This window comes from Mus pahari, chromosome 14 (assembly GCF_900095145.1).
Source record: "Mus pahari chromosome 14, PAHARI_EIJ_v1.1, whole genome shotgun sequence".
Classification (NCBI taxonomy): domain Eukaryota; kingdom Metazoa; phylum Chordata; class Mammalia; order Rodentia; family Muridae; genus Mus; species Mus pahari.
Window position 1 is genome coordinate 59,900,367 of NC_034603.1, and position 8,259 is coordinate 59,908,625.

Genomic DNA, 8,259 nt, shown 5'->3' on the forward strand with positions numbered 1-8,259 from the left:
GAGGGAGGGAGGGAGGGAGGGAGGGAAGGAAGGGGCTATCTTCCAACATAATTGTCCTGGCCCTCATAATTGTTCAATCCCATTTTCCACAGTTTCCTGAGCCTTTGGCATAGGGGTTAGATGGTAGATGTATCAATTAGAGTTGGGTACTGTCCCCCATCAGGTGTTCTTTGAGTTTTAAACAGACATGTATTTATTTGATGTTCTCAGCTTCAGGAGGCTCCATTGGTGAGGACTGAGAGTTACAATTATTTAGAATGAGATAGGACTTAGAGGATTTGATGGGTCTGAGAGAGGGGTAGAAATTATACAAACAGTGGTCATGTATGATAATCTCAACCAAAATCATTTTTTTTAAAAAATCACTAGTTACATTTTTATAAAAGAACTACCCATGATAGTGAAGCTGAATTAATGAATTTTATATGGAATGATAGAACCCATGTCAAAAATTAGGGTAGACAGAAACAGAGTGAGAAAGACACTTGGAGTCAACAACAGGCCTCCACTCATATGCATATACATTATACCTACGCTCTCCACACACACTGTATAAAATATGTTTAAAAATACATAACTTCAAATGAGGAAGGAAATGCAATGCATTATTCCATCCTTTAGAAAAGAGTAAAAAGATATATATATATATATATATATATATATATATATATATATATATTCAAAGAAATGCACTTCTACTCATGTGGTTGTCTTCATAACAGCTGAGTCAACCCTTCTGGAGGTGTATGGTCCATTGTCCTGTCACATGTGACAGCCTTAGAAAGGCATCTGAGTTGGAGGTTTTATAGGCACCGCCTATACCTCGAAACCTGGAGAAGTAGGGCCTTCCCTGACGTCACAGTCTTCACTTTCATAGGCTTGTTTGATTTATCACTTCCTAGCCAATGTCTGTCAGGTACATGAAAGTGATTAGAGGCAGCACAGATTCCCTCCTGTTCTTTATGGGAAGAAAGAATGAACGTGGTGAGGTCTGAAATTTTATGGACTAGGAACCTTATAATCACCCAAGCAGGATATGGTTAGGAAAATGACCTACTATTGAAATGCTAATGGTTACCCACAAATATTACATCCTGCATGAATCATGTAGGAACAGTGCATTTTAGCAGGAAACAGTTTCCTTACTCAGGGAATATATTTTTTATATGTCTATATTGAGTAGTGCATACTAGAGAGATGTGATGAAAAAATTAAGTAATTCATTTCAAAACAGCATGAGAGGATATAGGTTTCTAACACACATCCTACAAAGCTTATTTGAAATACACTTAAAGAAATATGTACGGAAGTCTTCATTTATGTCTTTTTTCCTTATTACTTTAGTTAATCATTATCCCATCAACATTATACTAACTGCATGTGTATATAATCCTAAACAGTGGATGATATGATTTATCAATTAATACATTACATGCAGATATAATAATTTATATATTTTCCCTTTTTGATATTTTATTTTGAAAAATATTCTCTGTCTTTATGTAAACCCAATACCTTCATTTTAAAAGCTACATAATGAGGCTGGAGACATGGTTGAGGAGTTAAGAGTACTTCTTCTTTTTGAAGAAGACATGGTCAAGTTACCAGTGCCCACATAGTGTCCCCAACTGTATATTATTCCAGTTCCAGGGGATCTGATTCCCTTTTCTGTCCTTTCTGGACTTCAGGCACCATGTAGTCCACATATAATCCTGCAGGTAAAACACACATGCATATAATATTTAAAAATTACCTTAAACACCAAATAAATAAAGTGTTGTATAGAAATTCCGTGTTTATATTTGCTCAATGAAAACCTATTCAACCTCAAAAAAGAAGAGAATCCCATCATTAATAAAAGCATTGATAAACTATAGCCTTGTAAAATAAACCAGAAAAGACATTTGCCATGTGATCTCATAGGTGGTAAAACGTGAAACTCAGGAACAAAATGTAGATTGCTGGTTAGTAGGAGCTGGGGTCAGGGAGAGAATAGATTGACAACAACCAAAGTCTGTAAAATTTCTATTTGGGAAAACTACATGATTTACGGTACAACATGGCAACTGCAGTTGGAATAGAATCTGGTATGCTTGAAAATACTCAGACGATGACAGAAAATGACTTCTCAGCACAAATAACATGATCATAGAAAGCCATGCTAACAATAGCTTCATTCACAGCATACATTTCCTTTTAAAGATCTGGTTGTATCTCATAAAATATACAACATTTACTTGTCAAAGATAAAAATTAAATGCTGAAATGCTACATGGTACTTTATTACTGAAACAAGACACTTTTTCCTGCTTATTGCTTCACAAACAAGAATTTTGGATGTTTTAAGGTCTTTTTTTTTTTTTTTTTTTTAAACTAAAGATGCAGCCTTGTAAGTTTCTAAGTCTCTCCTTGTACATTTGGCAATAGGTTATCTAGAGAAATAGCTGGCTGTGGAATCACTGTGCCTAAGGATATTGGATCTTTTGATTAACTAGGATCTGCTAAATTAAGAGGCATTTAGAATTATCCTCAGTAGAAGGAAACTCTTGAAGGATACTGAAGTAGGGCATCAGGATGATCAAATTATGTCTCAGAACTCTCTGCCAGCATATGAAGACTTACTTAGAGACAGGTGAAGATAGAAGACTTGACCCAGGCAGGGCTCAAGGGAGGTGGGGATGTAAGGAGAGAGAATTGCCAGAGATGGTGACTCTTGGCCTAAGTGCTCATGGGAGTTTCCTGAGATGATCTCTGAGTCTCTTCACATACAGATAGGCTGATTATCAATTTTTTTCTTTTTTCACATACTTACCAACTACTCAGGCAGCATTTTTTTGTTTGTTTGTTTTAGATGTGTGACATATATTATGGTGTTTAAAATTCTGTTCTTTGAGTCAGTGGACTAAATTGGAATCTCTTTAGGATGTGTAATTCCTCCTGTGTCTACTTCTCATTTATGTGATTTAGAGGTAATATTAATACGCACCTCTGTGCATAACCATTAGTGTTTATAGAGGGGCATATATAAAGAGCATACAGAGCAGGAAGAGAGTGCATAAATGCCATAGGTGAGAGCAAGCAGCTGTTACGTTAATACTTAAGTCTACACAGAAGCTGGTGACAGCAAATGACCCACCCCTGCCAAAGACAGGTAGACAAAGAAAAAAATTGAATAACTACTGATTCTTCCCTAGAAATTAGTGGATTTTCCATTTGAAACTGCTCTCTCTGGTATCCCATGCTGCCTGATGGTTTGTCCTTAGATGCCAACATATTTCTCTCTTCTTTCAACTTGAATAAGGTAGACTGAGTTGAAGTGGGGAAATTTCTCTTTAGTTCAAGTAATCTTTCGTTTTAGGTCTCATTTCATCTTAATTGAATTAGTAATCTTTGGTTCAAGATATAATTTATATATGGTTTAAATTTTAAAATAGATATTTGTGGGGTTTTGTGGAGGGGGTTGAAATTGATGATTACTAAACTTTAGAAAAAGCCAGAGCCGATAGGAAATATAAAATGTTGCTCCTGTCCTCTAACCAAATAAAGGGGAAACAGTGTCCACAGGTGAGCATGTGCTTTAAGTATTACAGGTGATAGACCCTGCACAGTCATGTGAATTTAGAGTTTATGAAAATTCATTTGAGTAAAGGAATACAGAATATATTTAGGTGGCTCAAGGTTTACAAGTTGGGCATATAGATTTGGAGTAAGATGAGCCACCTAAATATTGCCAGATAAAGTTTAAAGAAACAGGAGGGAAATATAGAATGGAAGCATGCTTCAGTCGTATGAGTAAATAATACTTGAATATTTTTTTCTAGTGAGTAAAATAAACTAACAAACTAAGAAGTATCATTATATATTTATAATTTGCCCAAATATGTCAATTTATTTAGAGTTACATGATTTTGTTTGCACTTGTTCACTTTGAAAATTTAATAATTAGTGATGAAGCACATGATTTTTTTTCATTGGTATGAGCATCAAATGAAATTATATTTTAATTTTGATAAATTTTGATGGAAGTACTAGATTGTCTCAATTACAGATAAGTCCCACTCTCGATTGTCGAGAATAACCTGTGAGAATACACTGACCAGAGCCTGTTGAAAGTCTTTATCTTTGTGAAAATATCGATTACACTATTATTAAGAAAGTATGACCTGTCAATTATATAATTATGGGATTTTATGAAGTCATTGGACTTTAGGTGCCAGTATGATATCAGAGAGAGAGCATTAAACCTTGAGGTTAAGAAGTTGTCTAAGCTGGTAACTTGCTTGCCTTGCTTTCAGGACAAACTTACAGTGCTAACACTCACAGAGAAGATGAATATGGTGAGGTATATCTCTTAGTCCAGAGCTGCAACAACAGAGATGAGCAGATGCCCAGTTCCCTGGTCAGCCAGTCTTATTGAGACACAGAGCTTCAAGTTCAGGATCAGACCATACCAAAATAAGTAAGATAGTGTGAGCTTAGAATGGAAGATAAAAGAACTATAACTCAAGTAAGTCTATGACCTCTCTATATATTATATATGTGACCTACCACACACCAAAGAAACACACATACATAAATTCACACCAAAAATAATAAAAGAAAAGAAGAGAACTGTTGGGTATTAGGTGTTAAAAATAACAGTGGGAGTGATATCCTTTTTCAGTTACAACTATAATATTGATTCATAGCTCATTGTTCATTAATACCTCTTAGCATCAAAGCACATTATGATAGTCAAAGTTAATTATCCCACCACACCACCAACTTCTAAAACACAGTTTTAAGTAGCCAATTAGCTCACTCAGTAAAAACATAAAACTTTTAAAACACTTTTGGAATCAATGAGCCCACAATCGATAAGTGTTTGGGATAAATAAAATGCAAACAGATTTGTGACAGAGGATTCCCTTTCTAGCATGCGGCTACCCTACCATCTGGAAGTCTTCGCTCTGAATCCTTTTCCATTTCTGTCATCTTCCCCAAGAATATTAAAAACAATGATTATTGTTCAAATAATAAGAAAGTAACTTATTTTTCCTATCCAAATAAGTGGGACTAATTTTCTTGTATGTACAAAGTGGTGTTTTCACGAGTCTTTATGCAAAGGTCTAATGATTTGGTTACAGTCTGTGTCCACACCATGTGTATCTGTGGACTGTGTCTCATTTGTGCCCTGGTTTGTCGCACTGTGTTTGTATGTTAGTCTATCCTTTATATGTTTTCTTCACATGACCAGCCATCAATATGCAGGTACAAAGCTATAAGCATGGTAGTCACATGTTTTCAAGCTTTGAATTTCAGCCCCTTCCACTTAAGATATTTACTGAGACACTAATAACTGTTATGCCAGGATATGTCTAGATATGCCAGTGTGCAGTGTACACTAAGCTAGCTTGTGCATTAGCTTCTAAGAAATTCTCTTCTGTCTGACTCCCCTTTTGTCTGCAGGCTTATTGCCTGAGAAAAATACAATGTGAGCAAATTTGTCACAGATGCATCCCCATTACCAGTGTGGAACAATCCTACCACGTAAAAGTCTTTGCTCTATATTTTAGTCAATTTGATCATTGTCCTCAACAATATAAAAAACAATGAATATTATTCAGATAATGAGAAGGCTGATATTTTTTAGTGATCCAAATAAGTGGAGTTCATTTTCTGGGATTGTAAATATGCACAACTATATCTAGGTTTTCAGTGGGTCCCAAGGATCAAACTCGAATCAGCAGACCAGCACAGTCCGTATCATTAGCCAGTAAGACATCTTCTTGACCCCTTAGTTTCCAGTTTTATCTTCAATTAGTTTACTTCTCCTTTCTCTTCTATATTTTTATTAGATACCAGAAGTTATTGTGCTTTCCTATCTACACAAATTCCTCCCATTATCAATATTTTTGTTCATGAATCTCTCTTATGAGTCCATTTTCCAACACTTCACCTTCACTGCCATTTATGAGTCTCTCTTTTAGTTACATAGGATGGGCATCTTCTGTTCTCCATTGTCTTGTAAGTCCTTAGTCATTTTGTGGCTTATAGTCTGTCTCTGCTTTTCTAGAGTCTATGTGTTATGCTTTTCTGTTTGGTGATGACAATGAATAATTCTACATAGTTTATCCTACTTTATCCATTATTAATTTTCCTCAAAGAATCTACCACTTATGTAAAGCTAAATGCTATCATATCTGTCTTTGTGACATTGATGTGATCAACAAGAGGGGGTAGGAAGAAGACAGAGGATTCAGGTAACAAATAGACACACTCTAGGTGAGCGGATACTGTAGTATAGGAATTGTGTCCTTTTCAAAATTCACATTTCAGGTAGTAAAACAAACTGTCCTCATTCGGCTTATTTCTTTGACATATATATTGTACAGTAACATGATGGCATTAGCGTGTTTTATTTCATAAATATCTAACTGTAGAAATTGCCATAAATTAATTCAAATGGGAGCTAGCTTTTATTATTCTATAAGTGTCACAGAAAGTATTAACAGTAAGTGAGTGTTCATAGAAAATACATATGCATTTTAGCCATTTAATATAATAACAAATAAAAGCAATACACATGATATACCTATAATGAATAAACCTTTTAGCTGCAAACACTATAATTGTTAAGTGATTAGCATGAAATACACATAAAGTATGGGACTTAGTAGTTCCATTCTAGCCCATTTCTAGAATCTAGAATCCATTAATATTGGGATGGTCTTGGGTATGTGGTGATAAGCTTTATTTATTAAGGAATTCAAAATTTATCCAAAGGACAGTTAAATTTCTTAATTACAGATGTTGCTCTTACATTCCCAAGTGTAGATTGGAGAGATTTTGTTTTTAAATAGAAATGCTTCAGTCAGTATTGTAGCTCCTAGCATACTGCACTCTTTATTTTTAACATTTCTTTGTTTAATTATTCATTCATTCAGTCCTTTATTTATGTGTACAGAAACACATATGCCATATTTCACATATGGATGTCTAAAGGACAAATTGGAGCAGTTAACTTTTTTTTTATTTCACTCTGTGAGTCCATGGAGTTGTATTCATGCTCTCAGTCTTGGTGGCAAGCACCTCTATCTGCTAACACATCTCATGGACACTTGCTGAATATTTTTAGGTGAAAAGTCTCATTTGAAACAGTAGAGGCTCCTAGGTGTTGTACTGGCTGGTTTTGTGTGTCAACTTGATGCAAGCTGGAGTTATCACAGAGAAAGGAGCCTCCCTTGAGGAAATGCCTCCATGAGATCCAGCTGTAAGGCATTCTCTCAATTAGTGATCAAGGATGGAAGGAAGACCCATTGTGGGTGGTGCCATCCCTGGGATGGTATTCCTGCATTCTATAAGAAAGCAACCTGAACAAGCCAGAGGAAGAAACAATCCAGTAAGCCCTTCATGACCTCTGCATCAGCTCCTGCCTCCAGGTTCCTGCCCTGTGTGAGTTCCAGTTCTGATTTCCTTTGATGATTAACAGCAGTGTGGAAGTGTAAGCTGAATAAACCCTTTACTTCCCAACTTGCTTCTTGGTCTGTGCAGGAATACAAACCCTGACTAAGACAGGTATGATCCCCAGAATTACAAATAAAGGAAAGGATAGTAGGAAACACATTGTGTAAGACATATTGTTTCTTGCTTTCATAGTCTCACATTCCTATATATCTATGGTTAGGAAAGCTTTCCTACTAATCTAGGCAAAGGGGATTTTATTTTGTTTTGTTTTGTTTTTGTTTTTATACTCTTGTCACAAAAGTTCATTGGGAGTCACAGTTAATCGGACATCAGAATAGAATTCGACCTCCCCACATGTCCTCAATAATATCATCACAGCAGTACGGAGCCTCAGTTACTCTCCTTCCCCGAGCTAGAAAAGGAAAATGGGGACCCAGCTGAAACCACACTGAAGGTTCCTTCAAGCCTTAAAGTCTGCATCCAATGTCTCTCTCAATTCATGAATTGTTTTAATTGCAATGGTTTTTTTTTTTTTTAACTTTGGCTTTGTGTAATCTAAAATACTTCCTTAAGAAAGCAAAATTTGCAGACTGAGCATCCTTTTTAGGTTAATTTTTTTCATGATTTAATAAAGTAGAATTTATTAGTAAACTGGGTATTTTTATTTATAGTCAAGACAGACTGTTTGACTAAGAAATATAGATTAGCAACTATTCTCTGGGGCTGTATTCTTGAGTATATCCAGCATCATATAGAAGCAGTAACTGAGCACAGCCCTAATGCACAGCTGATATAAATGGAGATGTACCAGAG